We start from the raw sequence: 26037 nt of genomic DNA, 5'->3' as shown, positions 1-26037 counted from the left end.
ATACAATTATTGCCAGAAATGAAATTAATTAGTTTCTATCCTTATAATTAGTTAATTTCTATCATTATAATTCTTGTAATAACACCTATAATACTTAATGCTATATATAATAGTCTAATAAAATAGTTGCTTAGAAATTCTCATTTACCTCTCCACCCCCTGGTAAAGTCACCTCCCTCTACTTTTATTGTATTTCAGTAATTTTCAAACTGCCACAGTTCTCCTCCCACCTCCCATTTCTTCACTAAATATTGTTTCAGCTTCTCCCAATCCATGTTGAACTGTCCTGGATCAAGGTCTCTCAGTTTCCTTGACATTTTGTCCATTTCCGCCATGTACAGCAATTTGTAAATCCAGTCCTCGATAGTTGGCACTTCTTGCACTTTCCACTTTTGCGCGTACAAAAGTCTAGCCGCTGCTGTCATGTAAAATAGCAATGTCCTATATTGTGCTGGAATGTCCTCCATTCCCAAGTTCAGTAGCAGGAGTTCTGGGTTCTTATTAATTTGAAATTGTAAAATCTCGCTTATTACTCTTATTATTTCCCCCCAGTACTGCCTAGCTACCTCACAAGTCCACCACATATGATACAAAGATCCCTCATGCTTTTTACATTTCCAGCATTTATTAGACGTGTTCAAATTCCCTAGCGCAATTTTCTTTGGTGTCATATACCAACGATAAATCATTTTGTAGACATTCTCTTTAATATTGGTGCATGTCGTGATCTTCACTGTATTCTTCCACAAGTATTCCCACGCCTCCATTGTTATTTCTTTATTAAAGTTTATAGCCCACTTCACCATTTGCACTTTAACTGTTTCATCTTCAGTATACCATTTCAGCAGCACTTTATATACCTTAGAGATTTCCTTTTTATCCTCTTGTAAAAGTGCCTGTTCTAATTCCGAATTCTCCATTCTTATCCCTCCCTTCACACAGGGATGTTTCTTTTTAAATGACTTGGGTGGGAGGAGGAGAAATGTAAATAGGAACACTGGTCAATAACTTTCTTAAAGGGGCGAACACCCAGCATAGTGTCAGTTCGTTTAAAGATAGTAACATCAAGGAAATTGACACATTGTACGGAGCCCTGCCATGTGAACTTAATATTGATGTTTATATCATTCATCCAAGACATCATAGAAGCAGCTTGTTCCTCGTTCCTGGGAATCAATATGATGTCATCAATGTATCTCTTATCACTACATGACTGGAAAAAGGATTATCATCTGAGTTGAGAATGAACTCCTCCTCTAACTGGGACATGAACAGATTAGCGATGCTGGGGGCAGTGGCACATCCCGTCACTACCCCCTTGATTTGATAATAGTATTGGCTTCTAAACTTAAAGTAATTATGTTCTAAGATAATATCTAATAGACTCAAAAGAAAATGGGTAGATGGACATTGTATAGATCTCCTATAGAGTGCCGCCTCCACTTCCTCCCTAGCGCCATTGTGGGGGATTGATGTATAAAGGGAACTAACATCCAGGGTCATGAGAAATGCTGTCACAGGAACTGTAAGTGACTCAGTCATGTTAATGAGAGTCATTGTATCCTTAAGATAGGCCTGCATTTGTATGACTAGTGGTTGAAGATGGTAATTCAAAAATACTGCCAACGGTTCTGAAACAAAACTTGTGCCCGAAACTATCGGTCTCTGGGGGGCGGGCAACCCCCCTTGTGAATTTTTGGTAAGGTGTAAAATACCGGGGTGCGAGGAGACTTATTAATGAGAGCATTATGTGTTCGCTGGTCTATATCCTGAGCTATTAGGTTTTCATTTAGAACTACTTTGATAATATTCTGTATGTCTCAAGGGGTTCGTTGGAATAGGTCTATAATCTCCTTGATTCCCTAACCGCTGTTCTATTTCTTGTATGTAATGTGACACGTCCTGAATCACAATTCCTCCCCCTTTGTCTGCAGACTTAATCATAACAATACTGTGGTTATTTTTAAGGGCATTAATGGCTTCCCAGTCAGATTTGTTTAGATTGTGACAAATCCGTGTTGGTTTGGATTCCTGTATTTCTATGTCCCTAAGTATCACATGCTCAAACGACTCAATTAGTGGATCCACCACTTGAGGAGTGAATGTAGTTTTATACTTAATGCTCCTAGCTGCTGATGTCTCCTGCCAGTCACCAAAACTCTTTTTAAGTTTAATAAATCTGATTAACTTAAATAGGTCAATTCTAGTTCTAAAGGTATTGTACCCAGAAGTGGGCACAAAGCCGCGCCCCGGACTGCATGATGTCATCACATGATGACATCATCACACCGTAACGATGGGGCCATTGGCCAACGGGTGGCTGGGGCTGTGTGAGGAGGCCGCCCCAGCCGCCCCAGCCAAATGCTGTCCCCGGCCCGCAGCTGCTGCGCTCGCCCAGGGGCGTGTGGCAGCGGCACAGGGCTGGCCCGCGGTGGTGCGAGGCAGGCACGCCAGGTCCGTGGCACGCACCTCCACCTGGCACCCCTCCGGCACCCCCTCTGGCCCTGCGGCCCCCGCGGCCCCCATCTCACCACGTCAATGGTGGTGCCGGCCCTGGTTCCAGCTCAGCAAGAACGACTTCAGAAGGTGATTTCAGCAAGGCAGCAGCATGCCCTGAGGTACCCTGCCATGGAGCCTCTTCAGGTAGTGGCTGGGATGTGGCCTGGTGAGTGCGTGTTGCTGGCCCCCCATCATGCGATGGGTGGGGTGGCTGGTCACTCCACAAGTGACGGGCCCTGCAAAGTAGCTGCCTGGCATCCCCTGGGGGGGGGAGCCTTCCGTATTGGTGCCACACCTGGTGGGATCTTGGAGAGGGGCATCCCCTGGCCCAGATTCTCCCCCATGAGGACCTCCGGGGAGGTCCTGCAAAGTAGACACCTGGCACCCCCTCGGGAGGAGCCCTTCAGACTGGAGCACTCTTGGAGATGGGCATTCCCCCATGGAGAATTCTGTAGAGGCCTCTGCTGGGGCCTCTCGCCTGCTAGGGCAGGGCTTGATCCCAGTGGGAGGGTCCCTTTGGCTCCTCTGTGGCAGCCCGGCTTGGGATCAGGCTGATCAGCATATGGAGGGTCTCCTCCTTCTGTGCCGCTTCCAATGCTGGGTCTTTGTTCTCCACTGAAGATCAGGTCAATGATCTAGAGGGAAAAACCGGGAGCTCTTCCAGGGTTGGTCGCTCATCAGTGTCTTTAAAAGGACAGGCAAGTTATGAGAAAGTTTCAGCTCAGAGGAACCAGCTTGAGAGTGATTGCTTTCAAAAGTGGTTTCAGCTGCAGTGGATAGGAAAAGACCAGCGAAGATCTGTCCAAATATAGCCAATGGGGGTTACGCCACTCTAGTAAGCTGATAAGAATAGGTTGACTTTTATTGCGGTTGTTGGGAAATCTGGGTAGGGCCAGGGCTAGGGCAAGTGTTCTGTTGCCCACAGTAGGCATCATCTCTTAGTGCTTGGGACATCGGCAGTGAAGCCTTTACTAATAATATGACTCAATGTAACACCATGATTATAATTTCCTAAGGCTATTTAGATATATGTACAGTGCAAGGTGACTAAATACATGTTACAGTAATAAATATTCATAACATTCGTACAAAAGTTAGTTCATTCCATAAATGCATATCAATCGTGAAAGTACAATTCGTATGTAAATAGCATCGGCTGTCTGTAGAGACAATGAAAAGTTAATGTCCAATAAATCATTGATTAATAAATTTTATTATATTATATTACCTAGCAGTAAACACCGACTCTATTTAAAATCTCTCTGCTAATTTCCAAATACACTTCAAACAGAGACTCACTGAGCAAACAGCCATGTGTTACACCCTACTTGATCAGTGACTTAATAAAGACCCCACACTTAGAAATAGCATGTGGCTTAAAGGTACAGTACATTTAAACTATATCTACACAGGACCTTATGAGTAACATTTACAAAACTTATCTCTGCAATTGTTTGTACAAAAAACAAGACAAATTTAAATCATTGTTCAATCCAGCTGGTATAGGGCTACCTAGGTCTGACAGGTTGTAAAATTGGGTAAATATATGGGTGGCTGATTATTCCCCCTTGGAACTATGTTTCCTGACATTGATAGTGGGCAAGCCCAACAATGCCCACAGGGAAAATGTCCAACGGGTAACGTTGATGCCTTGTGACCTTTAAAATCTGAGTGTATGATCAGGTTCTTGAGGCTGTGAGTACGTTTAAACCTGATAGTAGGTGGAATCTCATATCACTGAATCTTCTTTATCAAATGCCAGTGTTTGTTCACAATATTTTTGATCTTCCGGGCAAGGGGCATATATTCTACAACAACTCACTCCGATCTACAGCTTCCACCCTATCCCAAGCTCTTGATAAAATACGGTCTGAGTAGCCCCTCTCTCTAAATGCCCGATACATGGCCTTGCTCTCCCAGAGGTAATCCCCTCTCTTAGAGGAGTTTCTCTTAAGTCTGAGGAACTGGCTGTATGGGATGTTATTCTGAAGGTGCCTCGGATGATAGGAATTATATTCCAGATAGGAGTTCCTATCTGTTGATTTCTTGTAGAGTCTCACATTTACCTTATTGCAGGTATTGCGATACACCTGCTTACTCTCTGCTTGCCAAGTGTATTTAATGTTTGGATCTCTTGTGTTCATCCAATCCCCAAAGCCCTGGATCGAATCTGGTCCCTTGCAGATGACAAACAAGTAATCAGTAAAGCTTTTGAATAAATAAATCTTATTAAAAATGGATTTATATCTCTGTTCAATACATGTAGTTCCTCTAGTCGCACCGTAAAAAGGTTTGCAGCATTCGGGGCTGTGGTGCAGCCCATGGTGACTCCCTTGACTTGATCGTAAAATTGATCTTTGAACCTAAAGTAGTTTTTTTCCAATATTAGGTCTAATAATTGTAGCAGGAATGGGGTTGCACCACCATCTATGTGTCGTCATGTGGGATGGAGGTGTATAGGGACAAGACATCCAGAGTCCGATGGGGGTCTAGGGGCATATCTTCCGCCATTGTAATAAAAGAACCTCTGTCCTTCTTGTATGTGGGAGTATTGGTGACTGCTGGCTGGAGGAAGGTGTCTAAATATACCACCAGGGGCTCAGGGATCAAGTTGCTCCCTGGCACTATTGGCCTACCTGGGGGAGGACCGATGTTCTTATGAACTTTAGGCAGAATACAGAACACTGATATTCTAGGTGTTTGATTGATTAAAGCCTGAAGGATGGCTTCTGGGATGTCCCCTCCAAGTAAAGCCGCATCTAGGACCATCTTTATTAGACCCTCAATGCTGGCAGTGGTTGGTAACTGTCTCTCTCCCCCAGCCGCTATTCCACATGGGAATCTATGATCACAATTCCATTTCCTTTGTCCACATGCTTAATGACAATAGAAGAGTCTCTATCCAAACTTTTTAAGTCTTCCTTTTCCCATATGGTCATATTATACCAAATCCTCCTATCCTGCTTTTCTAATTCTGTTATGTCCCTGATTACCACCTGGTCAAATGTATCTATGTGAGCATCAATCACTTGTGGCACAAAGGTGGACTTCCATCTAAACCTGATTATATCACTGGGAATCCTGGGCTGTGCACCCCAAAATTTCCGAAGTTTGATCTGCTTCATTAATTTAAATGTCAATCCGCGTCTGTAGGAACCTATAGGATGGAGTTGGGATGAAACTTAATCCTTTGTTGAGAAGGCCATACTCTACTGGTAAGGGAGCGGGAGGATAAATTAAATATATCTTTTGTCTTCCCTTGAGATCTTATTGGCCCGAACCTCTGCCTAAAAAAGAATTTCTAGAACAATGCATCTATTTCTCAAATTCCTGATGTTAGATCCCTCATCCCCTGAAGTGTCTATGTCTGAGGGTTCCACGGTCTCTAAATCTGAGACGCGTTCTATAGGTCTGGCTCAGGAAATTTTCTTGCAACTAGAGTTCTCTTGTTGGTCCCACCAGAAATAGACTTTTCTGCTAGAATAATTCCTGCTGAGTAGAGTACACCTTGCGGGCAGTTCCAGTTCTTTTAGATCACTGACTAATGCCTGTGTAAACAATGTCAGACTTTCACAATATCCCATGGGAGAGCCAGTGTGGTGTAGTGGTTAAGAGCACGGGACTCTAATCTGGAGAGCCGGGTTTGATTCCCCACTCCTCCACGAAGCCAGCTGGGTGACCTTGGGCGAGTTACAGTTCTCTCAGAGCTCTCTCAGCCCCACCCACCTCACAGGGTGATTGTTGTGGGGTAATAATAACACTTTGTAAACCACTCTGAGTGGGCATTAAGTTGTCCTGAAGGGCAGTATATAAATCGAATGTTATTATTATTGTTATTATGTCCAAGTGAAAGTCTGACCCTCTTAAGTAAAAGCAAACAGAAATTGACTTTCTGGATCTATTCCCACCGTGAAAAAGGTCGAAGCGATATCAATGACCGAGAACTGTTCTCAGGAATGCTGGATAAGGTAGTGGCGGGATTTGGCACAATATTGTATCTGGGCTGAACAATGTTATTGATGGCTCTTAGATCTTGTACAAATCAGTAAACAGGGCAGCCATATTAATCGAACTGCCCTTCTTTTCTCACCGGGAGGATGGTGTGTATTGCAAGCAGAGCCCTGGGAGAGGATTGGTCAAGACTCTCTGCTCTAATAGAGTCAATTACCGGGCGGATTCCTTCGATTTGGTTTTGGCTTAACCTATACTGTGGGACCCGTGGCAGACAGGTTCCCGGTTTTAAAGCAATAGAAACTGGCTCTGCCTCCCTCTCTGGCCCCACCTCGTGCTGGTGTTTAGTCCATAGTGTAGGTGGGATGTGTTCTAATCCCTCGAGTTCTGATTTTGGTGGGAGTGGTTTAACTGGTTCCGTGGCCATCAACATGATCAGGTTGGTACTGGGAGTCCTTGCACCCTGTGGGGTAGGTATAACTGAACTTTTCCAAATTGCACGCTAGCCCCAAATTTAGACAGCAAATCACGTCCTAATAAATTCACTGGGGTAGTTGGTGATAATAGCACTTTATGCATTGTGTTAGCTGTGCCTAGACAAATTTCAATCTCCCCCAAAACCCCACAGTTGGAATAGTTGGACCCTCCGGTATCAAGTCAGTTTCATCTAGTCTTATGGTGGTATAGGTCACTCCGGAATCCACAAGACACAAGTGGGTTTTTCCTGCGACAGTCAGTTCTACCATAGGCTCTCGTGAAACGAGGGACCCCTCATGACTCACAGGACACTCCAGAGCAGTTAATTGTCAGTAGGACCCATCCCATGGGTTCCCCATTTGCATTTGCGGCTGTGGCCCCCCCCAGACACCCTGTGGTGCTCCCTGAAAGATCCAGGGCTTTGGCTGTGGTGGTATGAATGGATTTGTCTGTGGCTGAGGTGGTACATGTGGGCGAGCCTGTGGATTTAGATGTTGCTGCTGCTGAAGAAATGGAGAACTAAGGCGCAGGCTAGGGGTGCAGGCTTGGGGGCAATATTCCCCCAAGAGACTGGGGGCACCTGTGATGGCACTTAATTATTCTGAGGATTTCGGTACATGTCCTGGCGTAGTGTCCCTGCAGCCCACAAATAAAACAGACTACTGGGTGTGGACCTGCTGGGTAAGATTGTGCTGGGTAGGATATCACCTGTGTATGGGGCCGAAACCTTGAAAATAGTCATGTCTTAAAGCAGATTCAACCAATGAGGGCGTAACACCAATTATCAGTTGCTACCCTGGGAAATTCATAAGAAATAAAACATGCTAGTACACCAGCATGTTGCCTTTCTCAAGCATGTGAGACCGATCTTACTCATGAGCCGGTTCTAAAACTAACCTGTCTCATAGCAACATGTTTCTCAGGCTCAGCTACCCCATCCTGACAAAAAGACTACATTTGAAGCACATAGTGTTCAAAAAACCATGTTCCTCCAAATTATAGTCTCAAAAAAAAATGCATAGCCCGCTGCTTGCATGGTTTGAAAAACAAAATAGAAGCACAGCATCATAAAACAAATTAAAAGGTAGTAGTGAACCCAAGGGGGTCAGAAAAATGATGGGCTAAAGGGGCTATCATGGAGTTGGCCCATATGTTGCTTAAAGAATTACATAAATGTATAAATGTATAATTAATGGTGTAATGGTGTAATGTTGATTGAATTTAAATGTTTTAAATTGTTTTTATGGAAATGTGATATTTCTTGTGGCTTTTAAATGACGTGATCTGCCCTGAGCCTGCTCGCAGGGAGGGCAGAATAAAAATCTAAAATAATAAATAAATAAAATGTATGTATGTTAGAAATGTAGTTTGTTGGTATATTAGAGGTGGCAATTGAATATTCTTCCTGTGAAAAAAATGTAAAATGGTTGAATAAAAAAGTTTTTCAGTTGCTGAGTCCTCCTGGTACAGTCTTGCTTAAGAGAGACGAGATACACAGCTGGTCTTTGTGGCTTGGACATCAGTTGTAATTCCTGGAGAATGTTGGGCCCAGTATAGAAGCTGGCAAGCCTAACAATGCAACCCTAAACAGAGTTACGCCAGTCTAAGCCCACTGAAATCAATGAGCTTAGACTGGTGTAACTCTGTTTAGGATTGCACTGTTAGTCGCAGCTGAACAACACCTTTGGGGTATGTGGATCCTTACCACCCAGGATTAGTGCCAAAGCTCACAGCCTTACAGACGTTCCTGCAAACAGGAAAAGAAAGTGTCCGCAAAGGGTAGGGGACCAAAGGCAAATAATGAAACCCCTGAGCCAGTTGAAGAAGCTCTCTTGGCTGTTTAACACACCAAGGAAAAGGAACAAATCCATCTGTCGAAGGCTTTCACGGCCGGAGAACGATGGTTGTTGTGGATTTTCCGGGCTGTATTGCCGCGGTCTTGGCATTGTAGTTCCTGACGTTTCGCCAGCAGCTGTGGCTGGCATCTTCAGAGGTGTAGCACCAAAAGACAGAGATCTTACAGGATGACTCAGCCCAAACCCACCTTCCTGAGTAGATATAAATTGCCTGCCAACATCTTCTCCACACCATGACACTGAGAGATCTCTGTCTTTCGGTGCTACACCTCTGAAGATGCCAGCCACAGCTGCTGGCGAAACGTCAGGAACTACAATGCCATGACCACAGCTATACAGCCTGGAAAATCCACAACAACCAAATCCATCTGGTCTCCAGAAAGCAGCCCTTACCTCATGGTGCTGAGATCACAAAGGGGGAAACCATAGACAATTAAAATCAAGGTAACTGGTGATTTTTAAATGCTTGCAACTCCAAATAATTTCCATCTCTAGGAAATGTGTAGATCAAGGGTTCAGCGGTTTGTATTTTATTGACATTTCCTTTTATCTTTGCTCAGTCTGTTGTGTTTCCCCAGGCTGTGTGTGCTGCATATTTTCATACTGAACTTCTTGAAGTGCTGCCAGTCTGGTCTCAGACCCATATTAAAGCCCCTGTTCAGTCCATGCTTATCCATAGCTGAAGGGGAGGGGTAGCTAGCGATTAATCCTGCTCCCCTACAGAGTCCAACTGAGAGCTAAGCTACAAGTGACTTTTTTCACGTTGAGAACACTTGATCGTTTTCGCAAGTTTTCCTGGGAACTGGAAGTCCCAGTGTCCTTCCCCTCTCTGTTAGAATCGCTGCCTGAAGAGCCAGAGAAAGCTGGCTGCAAATCATTCCTCCAGTCACAAGCCTGCTTTCAATGATCGTTTGGGGGCGGGCAGCTGCTACTTTCTCTCTGGGCCTCCTGCTCCCGGGGAGCTGCTCTGGAGAAAGCCACCGTGTCGGTGAAGCTCCAGCCACAGCGACAGCGGAAGAATCTGCTGCTGCTCTAACATGCCCTTCCCTTGCTCCTGAGCTCCTGGAGAAAAACTGGAATGAGGGCATACACAAAACAGAATGAACACACTTTATCACTCACAATATGGCCTAGTCTACAGTGTTTTCCATCCAAGAGAGACATTTGTGGACATTGTCAACTGCGGGTCTGTCAGTGCCTCTCATGATTCATTTCTGTTTCTGAGGTGGGACATATTTCATATCCCTGTTTTTCAGGCCTGTCAGACTCCCCTCATGGTATAGCCTGCCTGTTAAAGGTATTTCCTCCTGGTTTCACTTACCTTATAAAAAATTACAAGCACAGTTTAGGTTTATTTCCAGCACTGAATGACCTTCCCAGAATGATCAGTGTTCCAGGCCTTACTCAACAATATTGGTTGCTAAAATAATTTCTTAATAAACTGCCATTTTTCTGGTTATTCCTCAGGAACAGAAGAACTTAATTCAAGCGATTCCAAGACACTGGTATGGGGCTCGACTTCTAGATGAGTAAAGAATATGTTTTAATTTTTCATAAAAGCTTTGTGTGTTTTGTGCTCAGTATTCCACCCTCCGAATTATCTATGTTTGAAAGTTTACTATTGAAAACGGTACTTGGGCATCTAGAGGAATTGGCAACAAACTGTATCTTACTTGGGGCATCTTGTTTTTTAAAGACATGTATTTATGGTTTCGTGTCTACCATTCAGGCTATTCTGGTCTCATCTGTCAATGCATAAAAAAGAATGTATTGTCGAAGGCTTTCACGGCCGGAGAACGACTCACAGTGTGACACTGAGAGATCTCTGTCTTTTGGTGCTACACCTCTGAAGATGCCAGCCACAGCTGCTGGCGAAACGTCAGGAACTACAATGCCAAGACCACGGCAATACAGCCCGGAAAATCCACAACAACCATCATAAAGAAGAAACTTGGGCAAAACAAACACTTTACCACCTGAACGACCACTGATGTCATGCCCTTTGAAGGTAGGACTTGCCACCAGGAGTGGGTTGACAGGTTCAGTAGCCTCCACAAGGGTCTCCATGTTCTGACCAAGCATGCAGAAAAATATCATGAGTCAAGAGACACGAAATGGCCTCTTTCCTAAAACCACTTACTCTGGGCAGCTCGAGAACAGTTTCCTATCAGTCACTCAGAAGTGATTGGGTGTGTTGATGGAAGGGCCATCTAGCCATGCCTGAGCCATCCCAGAGAAGCTATTATGTTCCCAGGGTGGAGTAAGCTGCAACCCAGTGATGAACAGAAATTGCATTGGAGACCGGAACATTTAACAACGATAGAAAAGTGGTGTCAGGATGAATAGCCAGTGCTGTTGCAGGGGACCTGGGGAACACTATCTAGTGATAAGTGTGCCTAAGGTGGTTTCCACACACATTGGATAATGCACTTTCAATACACTTCAGCAATCCTTTGGAAGTGGATTTTTAGTTTCACACACAAAAACCCAGTTCCAAATGATCACTGAAGAGCATTAAAAGTGCATTATCCAACATGTAAGGAGCCCCGTGGCGCAGAGTGGTAAGCTGCAGTACTGCAGCCCAAGCTCTGTTCATGACCTGAGTTTGATCCTGGCGGAAACTGGGTTCAGGTAGCCAGGTTCAAGGTTGACTCAGCCTTCCATCCTTCCGAGGTTGGTAAAATGAGTACCTAGTTTCCTGGGGGTAAAGTGTAGATGACTGGGAAAGGCAATGGCAAGCCACTCCATAAAAAATCTGCCAAGAAAATGTCATGATGCGACATCCCCCCATGGGTCAGTAAAGACTCAATGCTTGCACAGGGGGACTACCTTTACCTTTACCTTTATCCAACGTGTATGGAAGCAGTCTAATACACAAATTAATAAACTAGGCAATTAAAAAGAACCATTTTTAAATAAAACAATGTTAAACGTTAAAAATCAGGACGGTAAATGGTAATAAATACATAATTCCCAGAAACGACAATTCCAGGTAAGAAAGAGAAGCACATAAAGCAAGCAAAGTTACAATGCAAATGCTACAGTAAGCATGTTGTTTCCAGTAAGGAGTCAGTTGTTCATAATGTTCATTAGTGTATAGTCCAAAGTGCAGAGAAGGGGGAAGACCTGGTCTGCTTCTAGGGGTGTCTGACTAGGGTCATTCCCCCAAGTGCAGCCCCCAGCTGGGGGTCCAGGCCATAGGGAGTTTTTCCTCTGGGTTCAGGAAGTCCTCATAGGATGGTCCCAGTGGAAGTCCCTGAGGCATCCAGCGTCTGCATTGGTCCAGGATCTTTTCGGCACGCAAGAAGTAGCATAAATCCTGAAAATGGCAGATATGTGTGAAAAACAGGGGATGTATCGGAAGAGGATAAAACAGGTAAGTCTAGTATGTACTTAATTTATCTAGTTTCAATCACAGATAGTCCAAAGGTGTTGCTGACCAAATATCCAGGGATGGAGTGCAGGCTGAGACTGCTTAGTTTGAAGGAATCAGGTACCACGATCTTCAGGCCATTGCTGAGTTATCTGTTCCAGAGGGTACCTTGGGACTTTCCAGAGGTGAGCCAGCATGCACCTGGAGCTCACTAGACTTGTTTTCTGCATTCTTGGGGGGGGGGGGAACACACAGAAATCCTGACTTAATTCATGTTGCTTCCCCCTCCCCCTGCCCCATAAATCTACAAGGGCCCAACCCATTATTTTGCATCGCATGGGCCAAATAGACTATGCTGGCCTGACATGCCATGTCCAAAATACCAAGAACCAGTTAGGTTGGATGGGGTTACTGTTAGGGTCGCCTCCTTGGAGGCTTTTTCCTGGCCACCCCCCCCCCTTCTTCTGCTGACTCCTAATCTTCTTCCCCATTTCTTGACTGTCTTTGGCACTGTGGAAAAATGCTCTTTACCCAAATAATTGGACCATTTGGACTGTACTCTTATCTATGAACTGGAACTCAGCTGCAGTCTCATAGCAGGCCAAGAAGAAAGGTGATGGGAGCTGAGTAATCAACCTTCCCCCGAGCACAGAGCACCCCAGTGCTTAGTTATGCAAATGGCTCGGTTCTGAGCAAGATAAAAGGTTTGCCATCTAACACAATCCTAGTTCATCACTTCTAAAGGAAAGGAGACTGGGATGATCAAAAGTCTTTAATTATATTTTCTTCCTTTTGGGATAGGTGGATCAAGAATGATCCCAGAGGCAATGGACTACCAAAGTGCGATTATAAATTCTCGTGACCCAAGGAAGACTCAGTTCTCCTTGTTCATCTTCCTTGGTTGAGTACAAGCCACAAAACTTTACCCAAGGACTCCGTCCCATTGTCCCTCAACGCATGGGCAAGATGAAGCTCAGACGCTGAGAACTAAGGTATTGCTCTTTTGAATTGCAAAAAAATATTAGTTCTTCTAATTTACCATCCTTTAGGATAAGTATAGAGGTTAGGGTTTAGAGAATTGTGTGCTTGCACCTTTTCTTTCTACCCGTGCTCAGTCTGATGCTTGTAAAGACCGTGTGTATCTTTTAATTTTTTGTTTACTGCGCTTAAGTTTTGAATGCTCAGAGTTTGATCTTTGTAAAAACATCGCACCAATTTGGTCTTGCTTTCCAAAGAGAGGTAGGTAAACAGGAGGGGGTCAGTGGATGAGCTCAGCATCCCTTGAGCGTGATAGCTTGAGTGAAGCAAGAGATGCAGATATTCTTTAAGGGATAGTAGGCTGTAGGGAACTGGGTATTCCCCACTCTGCCACACCTCCCTCTCTTGAACAAACAGCAGCACAAGTGAGCACGGGGGTACCCCAGACTCACCCCACAAAGGGGCCTGTGGGGCCTGGCGTTGCCACAGGATGCCTAGCAGAAGACAAAGCTGCAAGCTGCTCCCACGCGGCATCTACTGGAAACACCAGAGTAGGAGGGGTAGGGGTGAGTTCCTTAGGAGCCTACCTGGCCAACATGGAGGTCCTGTCGGGCAGATCCCAGACCCCCAAGTGGCTCCCAGCACAGCTCATTGCCTCCAAGCTGGCTGCAAGAAAAGTCTGGGAGATGTGAGCTGAGACAGGGCAGAAGTGGCTGGAGGCCAAGGGCCGGAACCAGCATTGTTACTGGCAGGACCCCAAGCCAATGAGGGCTTCAGGATGGCATGCTGGGGTGGGCCTGGCGTTGGAGGGCATTGCACAGTGAGGGGAAGGGGTAAAAGGGAGGCTCCTGCATGAGCCAGAAAGGAGCAGCAGGGTGTATGGGAGGGACTAAGGAGTAAATATTGTGGCATACAAATTTTTGTCTGGTGTTTAAACCTTTTAAGTCTGTGAGGGGATAGTATGTGGCTCAAATCTCTTCCCCTCTGGGGCATTTTTTCCATAGAGTGCAAAGAAAAGAACGATGGGTGTTGCAGAGAGAAGAAACAAGAAAACTCCCTGTAAGAAGCTGTGCCCTAAGAAGGAGAGTCAGTTGAGGCCGGAGAGGATCATCGGCAACGAGGGCAAGAAGATGATAACCACGAAGCACACTGTGATCCTAGGCTTATGGCGTCCGGCACGAAACACTGATCCCGAGACCACTACATTGAACACATCTCAGGACACGGTCAGTACAACCAAACAGCTGGTCGCACTAGGCTGGGTGCAGGGGAGCCACAGCCAGCCCACTCCCCTAATGTCATAAGGAAGGGGCCACCAAACTGGGACATGCTCCCATCCCAACAGACAGGACCCACCGCCCTTGGTTCCCCCTGCTATGTTAGAAGAAGGGGCTGCCGATGTCTCTTGCTCAGGCCTTTAGGACTGCCAGCAGAGAAGGAGGAAGGCAACAACCATAGAGTCAGTTAGATAGATAGGCTGCTATCAGTCTCCTTCCTGCCAGGGGAACTTCCTTCCTTCCCTTCTCTCCCTCTCCTCTCTCCCTCTCCTTCCCTGCATGCACCAGGAGAGGCAGCATGGCGTCTCCTCCTGAGAGAGAGGGCCTACTTTCAATCTAAAGCCATCCTTAGCTAGTTAGATCAGTTACTAGTTCGTTCTCTCCACTAAACTTATGTAAATAAATTTCTTTAGATAAATAAACAGTTATTGGTTCCCTAACTTGGATGAGACCTTTCTGCGTGCAGTTTGTTTAGTTAACGTGCCCTAACTAAATCCAATATGCTATGTCCGCAGGGGGCTAACCCAAGACCTCCCTTCTTCTGGAGCAGAGATCCCCAGCTACCTCTTTGGTCTCTGATTCTGGACACCCTGGAAGCGGCCAGCTGCTTTCGTCTCAGATAGATCCTGCACCTGGGCATCTCTGCCAGACTCCCGGGGGGAGGAGGCCAGCTCCCAGCCCCAGGCAGATCGCCTGTCCACAGGAGGGCCCTTTCGGTTGTGTGAGCCCTGCCCCCTTTACTACAAGTACGTGTCCTTTCTGGAACTTGCTGGGCCCTTCAGATGGATCCATGTGTAGGAGGTGCTCTACTTCTGCCACAGCTGTGAGACCACCTTTGCAGCCCTCAGTGGCCTCGTCCGCCACTACCAGTCCTGTGATATGAGGCTGGGGGCCCTCCCCCCACCCTTTGCTGTATACTGCCTGGTAGACGAAGCCCTGGAGGAGGCCAACCGCTTTACGCTGCACCAGATCTTGCCCCCTGGGCACCTCTGCCAGACTCTCCTCTGCCATCCCAGACCTGCCTGGTAACATGGCAGCTCTCATCCATCAAAGTCCACCTGAGGCAGCTGCACCGGCCCCCAGCTTGCAACTGGCAGCCAGGCCCAGAGACCACCCCAGGAGTCAATGAAGGGGCAAGGCAGCCTCAGCAACTCCGCCACGGAGCCCCCAACTCGGGAACGCATTGCTGCCCCCTGGTCTCTGCCTCCACTGGGCCCTCCCCTACACAGCAAGCACTGCTAGAACATGCTCCATGGCCAGTATCACCACCACCACCTGCCCTGCCAGCATCGTCAGGACCACCCCCCTGGCTGGAATCACCAGCAGCTCCTGCCCCACCAGCACCCATGCCACCAACTCATCAACCACCACCAGTACCTCCTGCCCAGCCAACAGCACCTTCGTCGCCTGCCCAGGCTTCACAGCCTGTCCCAGGCAGCCAGGAAGGGGGAAAAGTGCCAACCCAGTGGCAGGTCAGATGGATGGTGCATAGAGGGGGAGACGGCCACCATTGAGAACATCAGTCTGGCTGTCTGAGAGTGCATCTTGGAGTTCTCAGAGGAAGCTGGATGGCCGCAGGCACTGGGAGGCAAACACACCCAGGCTGCTCCCAGCACTGCCCCGGCACCCTGCCAGCCCCTCTGCAGAGATGGAGGAAGGAGGCGGAACCCTGGGGATCCCCACAGGGTTCCAGACGGAACAGACTCCTGAGGCCACGATCCAGGCCATCATAAGGGATGCCGGGAAGATTCACACCTTGCTGCTGGCTCCCTGGCAAAAGACTGACACGGTCAATACCTTTCTGCTCCCACGGATCACCTTCATTCACACCTCTCACCTCGACTTTACATTTTCATCCCTCGTGGCCTCCCTGAACTCAGATGTGACCTGGCCGCAAGAGCCACCATCCCCACCACGACCACCTGAGGAGGGGGACCCTCTGCGCCCGGAGAAGACATCCCCAACTCCCAGAACCCACACCCAACGGCTGCGAGTGGTGAGGAAGACTGGCCACAGACCACCAGCCACCCACACGCTACCAGTTGGGTGAGATGAATATCCTTTGGAAGTCAACCAGTGGAGCTTTAGTTAGGGCCAAGCTACACATGACGAATGACACTTGAACAGCAAGTGTATTTCTCCCTGTTCACTTGCTCTCCACTCAATCCACTTGCTGTTCAAGTGTCATTCGTCATGTGTAGCTTGGCCCTTAGTCAGCTTTCTAAGTTTTAGACTGTTAAAGTTTTAATCAGCATCAGCTAGGTTATTTGTTTTATGCCTGTTGCCTGATTTTTTGTTGTTGAATGTCTTGAAGGTTTGTTAACACTCCTTAGAAGTAAATAAAATATTCTTTAACGCTACTTAAAGGGTTGTCAAATAGAGGATGGCGCAGAGTTATTTTCCGTTGCCCCAGAAGGTCAGACGAGAACCAATGGGCTGAAACTAAATCAAAAAAGTTTTTGGAAGAATTTAGGAAGAATTTCCTGACAGAGTGGTCCCTCAGTGGAACAGGCCTCCTAGGGAGGTGGTGGGCTCTCCTTCCTTGGACGTTTTTAAGCAGAGGCTAGAGGGCCATCTGATAGCAGTGCTGATTCCGTAAACTGAGGTAGATCATGTGAGGGAGGGCAGGAAGGGTTGCATCAGTGCTTAGTTCTCGGGGGCCCTTCTTACATGCCCAGGGCAAGGCCAATCGCCACTTGGGGTCAGGAAGCAATTTCCCCCAGGCCAATTCAGCTAGGGATCCTGAGGGTGTTTTACCATCTTCTGGGCATGGAGCAGGGGTCACTGGGGAGGGGGTTGTGGGGGGGAGGTAGCTGTGAATTTTATACATTGCACAGAGGTCAGACTAGATGACCCCAGAGTTCCCTTTCCACCCTATGATTCTCTGATTCAAGCTGAGTCTTTATTTACTGACTGAGCGTGCATACACCCCAAAAGACAAACCCAAGGGGGGGCTGGAGACCCAGGACTTCCTGAAAGCAAAAGTTTTCGCTGGGTCAAGCCCTGCTCCTCTCTGCTCGCTAGAGCGGCTGTGTTCAGTGCCGGCAGCAGCGGGTGAGGATCCTTCTGATTCACACGGGAAGCTGTTCTTTCCTTCTGCCCTACTAAAACCACAGATTCTGTAGTTCTGTGGAGACCTGCAGGCTCCCCTCCGTCCCTGCTGTCCATATTTGAAAGTATTTTCAACATGCCTCAGGGCAGAACACAGACGAACGGACAGACAGCATCTTCACGGCTATTGGTTGTACTTGTGGGACCCCTTAACTGTAGTGATGTTTTCAGTTTTAATATATAATATTTATTGTTTTTAATGTTGTAAACCGCTTCGGGCCTTGTTGGAGGGAGAAGCGGTATAAAAATCTAAATAAATAAATACAACTTAATCTATTGCTTAACAGCTGCCATCTTTCCGACCTACTGCCATCCGCTAAACACTACAGGACGAAGGCGTCTACATGGACTTCCCCACTGCGGTCGCAGCGCCACACTAGATCTCTGCACGGAATTGCTTGTGCCGCCAAGCCCAAGCTGATACAATCCACAAACATCGCCGCTTACAAAACAATCTCAAGCACACCGACAGAACTGCAACAACCAACCTTTAAATCCAGATGTTATGACTAAAGAAGCTGACAAAGGAGGAGCCGTTGTCAGACTATATTCAGAAGGCTCCAGGCGAGCTGTAAGGCCCAGTTATCAGACTACATGGCTCAGGCAGGGGACAATATTAGCTGCCTGGACGTTGAGGAGTGGCACTTCCAGGTCACGCCAGTGGTGGAGGCGGAGCAGCAGGTGCCAGCGAGTGGGGTGGGACCCGTGGCCCAGGCCGCTGGGAACTCTCTAGTGGCAGCTCCTGTGTGAGAAGAAGCTCTTGCTCCCGTACGATCAGGACTGGGCGTGATGGACGATGTTCTCGCCTTACCTGCGCTAGCAGGTGTCTCCTGTGGCAACTTCCACTGTGATGCGTAGCTCAGACGAGGAGGACAAGGGAGGTGAAGGAGGCTGGTGCTGTCGCTTGATGGGCGAGGAGGGGGAGGTGACAAGGACAACATACAATGCAGGCCTAGGAGCTCATGTAGGGGCCTGGGGTGCAAGGAGAGCACAGGGGAAGGCCTGGGTGAGGCGGAGGCAGAACTGGAGATGCCCCAACTGGAGCAGGTGGGGGACGTGGAGCAGGAGCCCCCAAGCAGAACAGGTTGGCACCTGCATTGCATGCTCGACACTGCACAGGCGAAGCTTGACGGAGTCTCTGGGCCGGACGTGGCAGCCAGCAGGAAGTGCAGGGGGACCAGCAGGAGGGTGCCCGACATCAGCAGTCACACGTCGGAGCCGGGCAAGGGCAGGAAGGGCCGGCTGGCATGTCATCGGCGTTTCTGGGGGTGGGGTGCCATCACGCAATTGGATGACGACCAGGACAATTCCCATAGTGAGGAGGAGGAGCACATGCAGGGGACAGCAACGAAGGAGGCGGAAGGAGAAAGTGTCTCCCTCAGCAGTTCGGGGTGGGGGGTGGGGGGCTGCACGTGTATCGCACTAACAGACTCTGCCTCAAGAGATGGGCTGGAGGGCAGGACAAGTCAAGAGCTCAGGGGCAGTGTTGAGGACAGCTGCAGCGGGGGTGGAGGGGTGGACTACTCTTTACAAGCCATTTATTTATTTATTTATTTATTTATGTATTTATTTATTTATTTATGTATTTATTTATTTATTTAATAATGTCTATACTTGGTGGGATCACACAGACCCCGCAGGTTGAAAGAAAATCTCATGGGCTAAGCCTCTGGAGAGAGAGTCTGCCCTAGACATCTCTGACCCATCAGATTTGGATAGATCTGGCGAGGAGGGTCCTAGCCCTAAGAACCTGAGGAATCACACAATATACATAGGATGTAGGAACTCCCTTTTTTTAGAGAAACATCCATACTTCGTTCTGAGGCAAGAGGAGAACTTAATCTTTAACCTATCTTTGAGTCAGTCTGAGTCCCGTCTACTGAATAAAGGATTAAGTTTCATACCTATTCCCACCTACAAATCATTACAAACTCATATAGATCTTTTCAAGCTGATCAAACAGATTAAGGTGAACAAATGTTTTGGTGATACGACCAAAACGGTAAGGGGAAATACTATCTTAAAAAGCCACTCCATGTTTATTCCACCTGTTATTGATGCAAATATTGATACCTTTGAGCATATGGTCCTCTGTCAGCTAGAAAAGATCAAAAAGCATTGCTTGGCATAACCTTTCTAAGGAAGAATGGGAGACTCTCACATCTTTAGATCAAGACCCTGCCATCATTATAAAACCAGCTGATAAGGGAGGGGGGATCGTTATACCGGACACTGCGGTGTATCTAGCAGAGGTAGAGCGACAGATATCTGATGAGTTCGGCTACTTGCCTGTCGCCCAGGACCCCCCAGCTCATATAGTGTATCTCATCAAAGTGGTCCTGGACGAGGTGCTTGTATCGGGTGACATCAAGGACAATTTATATAGGGCTCTAACCAACTCGTCACCTAGAAGACCCATTTTTAATATTTTACCTAAGGTCCATAAGAACCTTTCCCCCCCTGCCCTCCGGGTCGGCCCATGATATCAGGTAGTAATTCTGTCCTGGAGCCGTTGGCAGTCTACTTAGATTTTTTCCTACAGCCTGTTGTAACAGCTACCCCAGCATATATCAAGGATACAGGCAACTTTATACAGCTAGCGGAAGGATTACCCATTGGACATGATAATCTATTAGTTACTATGGATGTTTTGTTTTTATATAATCCATTTTGTATAAAGGGATAAGAGTGGTTGTAGAGTTGGCTCTATAGTCTTGCCAAACACAGGTACCTCTGGCTGATTTTCTTCTACAACTTTTTGATTTGGTTGTTGAAAAGAATTATTTTTGTTTCTCCAATCAATTTTACTATCAGACTAAAGGGGTTGCAGTGGGTTGTGCCAGTGTACCCAGTGTGGCGAACTTTTACATAGCACACCTGGAGGACCAATTCATATACAATCGGGAATCTAATCCCTTCCCTGATATGATTTGTCTGTATCGTAGATTTATTGATGATTTATTTATCATCCTTACAAGATTTAATAGACTGGAGGAGTTTGGTACTTGGAAGAATAGCATTGATGAAAACATCAGTTTCACTTGGCAGGCAGATAAGAATTGTATTAATTTCCTGGACTTTGTGGTTTATCGCCGGAATAACGACACCCTAGGAGTCAGACCATATAAAAAAGTCATGGATAGGAATTCATATCTAACTTTTAGCTCTCACCATCCAAGACACCTGAAGAATAACATTCAATATGGGCAGCTACTCCCTTTGACGCGCAGTGCTCAGAAGAGCAGGATTACTGGAGGGAATCAAGAACTATGATCCAGGCATTTTGTAACCGGGGCTACCCTGATGATGATCTATCAGGGACTCAGCAACGAGCAGCCAATATAGATAGATGTGATCTCTTTACTATGAGACCAAAATTACAGGAGGATCGGATCAGGTGCGCTCTAGACTTCACTCCCCAGTCTAACTACATTCAGAGGATTGTTCATAAATACTGGCCACTCCTTAGGAACATTAAAGGCTGTGAACAGCCTCCTTCTATTGGCTTCAGACAAACTAAGAATCTGAAAGATATTGTGGTGCACTCAGACTTTTGTTCTGGAACCACAGATCTCACCAGCCCTCTTGGTCATTTTAAATGTGGACATTGTCAACTCTGTCCACTTAGACTGGCGGTCATATTACCCTCCCTGGCACCATGTTTACCATACATATAAAGCACTTTATGATGTGCCAGTTTTCTGGAGTGGTGTATTTGATTATATGCAAATGTAAAATGCTTTATGTTGGCAGCACCATCTGTCCGCTTAAGACCTGGCTGCTGGAATACGTCATGAATTAGGAATAAGGTCTTGGAAGCCCCAATGGTGGAGCGTTTTATTAGCTGTCAGCATAGAGAGGATGGCTTTAAATATGGTCTTGTGTACAGGAAGCAAGGTACTACAACGGGCATTGCAGAAAATATTGTTACAAAAGGAGGCTTTTTGGATACATGCTTTGGATACCTTAAAGCCAAAGGGTCTCAACAATGAACTTATTCTATCCTGCTTTTTGTAATCTGAATGATTTATTTATACAGAGTGCATTTTTCTATACAGGTTTTAATCATGAACACAGTCTATTTTGCAATCTAAATGATTTAGTTGTATATTCTCTTAGGTACTTTCTGTGATTCTTAAATATGCTCTTATGTCACTTTAAATTGCTTGGTAGCACGTGTAACTGCTAGAGCTTTAAAAGATCAATTAACTGAGGTGGTATTGCGCGCAGCTGTCATTGATGATACTTTGCTTCTGGGTGCTGTAAGAAATTGTATTGTGAAATTGGTAAGCTTTACCCATTTGTACGTATTTGATATTACCTTTTCTAGAGACCTTTTTAATAACAGATTATTTATTTATTATAAACATCTAATATTTATTATGTTCGCATTCTTGGTGGATCCTTTAACTGCCCCCGAGGAAGTCATCTGACGAAACATCAGGTTTCCTTCGCCGGCCCTGCATGTTGGATGAGCAGGCAGGCAATGTCTCTGACTCCCGACTTGAAAGATACCACCTACAAAGATAAACAAAAGAGAACAACATTATTCAACTCACCTTTAACTGTGGGAACTTACCTTTTGGATGTTTTCCCTACTCTTGAGTCTTCTCCTGAACCTGTTGGATTATGAAGATTACATGGCTGATTTATTAGCAATTGATGCTGTACAGAATATTGGCCGCTTGTATGGTTGTTGCATATGCACTCTACCTTCATGTTTTCATTTAGTGGAATGTCTTTTATACACATTTCTGTTGTATTTGTTTGTTTTAGGATTTTGTTTAGAGCACTTTGTTACTTTATTATATTTATAGACAATATATTGCACACTATTACTTTCATTGCATAAATCTTCTCAGAGCAGATTAGTTATTATAAATACACTAGAAACAAAGCCCGTTGTGCATAAATACAATAGGCTCTAGAAAGCCGGGCCTGGGGAGGGCTGACGGAGGGGGGATCTGGGGAGGGCTGGGAGGTGGAGGGGCAAGGGGGGTCTGGGGAGGGCTGCCAGGTGGAGGGGCAAGTGGGATCGGGGAGGGTTGGCAGGTGGAAGGGCAAGGGGGTCTGGGGAGGGCTCAGAGGCAGGAGGGGTCTGGGGAGGGCTGGCAGGTGGAAGGGCAAGGGGGGGTCTACGGAGGGCTGAGACCCAGGGGGTGACACACCTGTAGCCCTGTGAACCCCGCTGGAGCCAGGACGCACCACACCCCGGCTCCACCGAAGGTGGTGTGGCATGGTTCCGGTGGGGCTCAGAGAGCAGTGGGTGCTTCATCTCTGCCCTGTTGCCCCGTCCCTGACGAGAGTGGCATGGCGCAGCTCCAGCAGGGCTCAGAGGGCAACTGGTGCTTCGCCTCCACCCCGTTGCCCTGGCCCCACCAAGAGCTGCATGCTGTGGATATGGCGGGGCTTCCAGGGTGGCGGGCACATTGCTCGCACCCCATTGCCCTGGCTCTGCTGAGAGTGGTGCGCCTTGGCTCCGGTGGGTCTCCCAGGGTGGTGGGCACTTCGCCTCCTCCGGCGAGGCTCAGAGGGTGGCAGCGCTTTCTGGCCCGTCGCCCCATCCCAACCGATAGCACTGCGGCATGGCTCCGGTGCGGCTCAGAGGGTGAAGGAAGATTCACCTCCGCCCCATCCCCGCAGAGAGCAGTGCGGCCCTGCGCTGGCGGGCCTCAGAGGGCCGCGGGCGCTTCGCCTCCATCTCATCGCCCTGGCTCTGGTGGGGCTACCAGGGTGGCGGGCACCTTGGTCGCATCCTGTTGCTCCACCTGCAGGCATGTTGCTCTTCCTGCACTGGCCTCCCCCTCCAGCTGAGCTTCGTCATCCGGTGGCAGAGGGCCGGGCAGCCTCGCCTGGCTGTCCACCGCCAGTGGCACCCTCTGGAGGCAGGTTCCGACCCCTCATTTTTTATCCTGGTGCTTGCATAGGCGTACCAGGATAAATGTGAGTTGTCAGAAAGATGCTAAGAGAATTATGTTATAGGATTTTAAAAAAATGATAAAACAACATCATAAAGAATAAAAACCACAGTTTCCAGAAAGCAACTAGAACACTCCACCCTTGCAACTGTGCATGGGGGGGAGGAGGGAGGAAAGGGAGAGAGTAGTCATTTCTCTCCACGCTACAGCTTGGGTGGGGGCCAAGATGACTTTGCAGCCCCCCTGACAGAGACCGGTAGGAAGGCTGACTGAGATGTGTACAAGAACAATCTCAACCATACTACTTTCAGCTACTAACCAGCTATTATCCTCAGACCTCCCCTCCCCCACCCACATAGGAGTACCAAAAAGAACTAAACAGGATTATAAAGGAAATATCCACACAGATACAGGAACAAATCTATATGATATGGAACCATCATCTCCTGCCCAGCCTCAGCAGCCAGTCACTGAGGTATGCTGATATGCTCTCTATTTGAGAGCTACATATTAAACGGATTTTTGGGAATGGGAGGTGCTCTAGGGGCTTGCTCCTTGCCCTCCATGCATCGGTCCGGTATTGCAGTGCCTCCGGAAGCGGTGCCCTGCCCCTTGGGGGCATTCTTTTCTCTGTAGTGCCAAAGAAAGAAAGAAAAAGGAAAGAAGGCATGGGCGGAAAAGGGCTGTGGCCTGTTCGTGCTGTGCTTGGAGAAAACCACCTGAGCAGTAAGTGCAAAGCGCTGCCTGGCAGCTTGCCTCCAGGGTCTCGCCTGGCCTGGCCCCGCCTCCCAGGGAGGAGTATGCAAATGAGCCACAGGCCTCCAGGCAGCCCCAAGCTCCTCCTCACCTGGGAGGAGGAGACTGAAGCCCAGCCTGTGCTGCCAATGCCGCGGCCCCCCCCCCCCTGGCTCCTTTTTTTTTAAAGGGATGGGCGCCTGCCCCAGGGGCATGGTGGCGCGCTCACCATGTCCTAAGGGGAGATGCTGTCGGTACGAGTGCCCGGGTCCCAGCCAGGTCTGGTATCGCTTCTCGGCCTTTTGGCTAAGATCAAGTGTAGTATCTGTTCTTATCAGTTTAATATCTGATATGCTCTCTATTTGAGAGCTACATATTAAATGGATTTTTGGGAATGGGAGGTGCTCTAGGGGCTTGCTCCTTGCCCTCCATGCATCGGTCCAGTATTGCAGTGCCTCCGGAAGCGGTGCCCTGCCCCTTGGGGGCATTCTTTTCTCTGTAGTGCCAAAGAAAGAAAGAAAAAGGAAAGAAGGCATGGGCGGAAAAGGGCTGTGGCCTGTTCGTGCTGTGCTTGGAGAAAACCACCTGAGCAGTAAGTGCAAAGCGCTGCCTGGCAGCTTTCCTCCAGGGTCTCGCCTGGCCTGGCCCCGCCTCCCAGGGAGGAGTATGCAAATGAGCCACAGGCCTCCAGGCAGCCCCAAGCTCCTCCTCACCTGGGAGGAGGAGACTGAAGCCCAGCCTGTGCTGCCAATGCCGCCCCCCCCCCTGGGCTCCTTTTTTTTTTTAAAGGGATGGGCGCCTGCCCCAGGGGCATGGTGGCGCGCTCACCATGTCCTAAGGGGAGATGCTGTCGGTACGAGTGCCCGGGTCCCAGCCAGGTCTGGTATCGCTTCTCGGCCTTTTGGCTAAGATCAAGTGTAGTATCTGTTCTAATCAGTTTAATATCTGATATGCTCTCTATTTGAGAGCTACATATTAAACGGATTTTTGGGAATGGGAGGTGCTCTAGGGGCTTGCTCCTTGCCCTCCATGCATCGGTCCGGTATTGCAGTGCCTCCGGAAGCGGTGCCCTGCCCCTTGGGGGCATTCTTTTCTCTGTAGTGCCAAAGAAAGAAAGAAAAAGGAAAGAAGGCATGGGCGGAAAAGGGCTGTGGCCTGTTCGTGCTGTGCTTGGAGAAAACCACCTGAGCAGTAAGTGCAAAGCGCTGCCTGGCAGCTTGCCTCCAGGGTCTCGCCTGGCCCCGCCTCCCAGGGAGGAGTATGCAAATGAGCCACAGGCCTCCAGGCAGCCCCAAGCTCCTCCTCACCTGGGAGGAGGAGACTGAAGCCCAGCCTGTGCTGCCAATGCCGCCCCCCCCCCTGGGCTCCTTTTTTTTTTTAAAGGGATGGGCGCCTGCCCCAGGGGCATGGTGGCGCGCTCACCATGTCCTAAGGGGAGATGCTGTCGGTACGAGTGCCCGGGTCCCAGCCAGGTCTGGTATCGCTTCTCGGCCTTTTGGCTAAGATCAAGTGTAGTATCTGTTCTTATCAGTTTAATATCTGATATGCTCTCTATTTGAGAGCTACATATTAAACGGATTTTTGGGAATGGGAGGTGCTCTAGGGGCTTGCTCCTTGCCCTCCATGCATCGGTCCGGTATTGCAGTGCCTCCGGAAGCGGTGCCCTGCCCCTTGGGGGCATTCTTTTCTCTGTAGTGCCAAAGAAAGAAAGAAAAAGGAAAGAAGGCATGGGCGGAAAAGGGCTGTGGCCTGTTCGTGCTGTGCTTGGAGAAAACCACCTGAGCAGTAAGTGCAAAGCGCTGCCTGGCAGCTTGCCTCCAGGGTCTCGCCTGGCCTGGCCCCGCCTCCCAGGGAGGAGTATG

General features: G+C 47.9%; 3 non-coding genes and 1 pseudogene across 3 annotated transcripts; all 4 read left to right on the top strand.

The window, feature by feature from the left end:
- Positions 1-23923: 23923 nt before the first annotated feature.
- On the top strand, positions 23924-24051 carry LOC129336382 (U2 spliceosomal RNA; annotated as a pseudogene).
- Positions 24052-24461: 410 nt separating this feature from the next.
- LOC129336376 (U2 spliceosomal RNA) lies at positions 24462-24652 on the top strand. The gene has a single exon (XR_008597704.1). It is a non-coding gene; the product is annotated as a U2 spliceosomal RNA (small nuclear RNA).
- Positions 24653-25060: 408 nt separating this feature from the next.
- LOC129336377 (U2 spliceosomal RNA) lies at positions 25061-25251 on the top strand. The gene has a single exon (XR_008597705.1). It is a non-coding gene; the product is annotated as a U2 spliceosomal RNA (small nuclear RNA).
- Positions 25252-25654: 403 nt separating this feature from the next.
- Positions 25655-25845, top strand: LOC129336342 (U2 spliceosomal RNA). The gene has a single exon (XR_008597672.1). It is a non-coding gene; the product is annotated as a U2 spliceosomal RNA (small nuclear RNA).
- Positions 25846-26037: the final 192 nt, after the last annotated feature.

This window comes from Eublepharis macularius, chromosome 9 (genome assembly GCF_028583425.1).
Source record: "Eublepharis macularius isolate TG4126 chromosome 9, MPM_Emac_v1.0, whole genome shotgun sequence".
In the NCBI taxonomy this organism is placed as follows: domain Eukaryota; kingdom Metazoa; phylum Chordata; class Lepidosauria; order Squamata; family Eublepharidae; genus Eublepharis; species Eublepharis macularius.
Note: the sequence above shows the minus strand (reverse complement) of the source record. Positions and strands in the feature narration are given on the sequence as shown.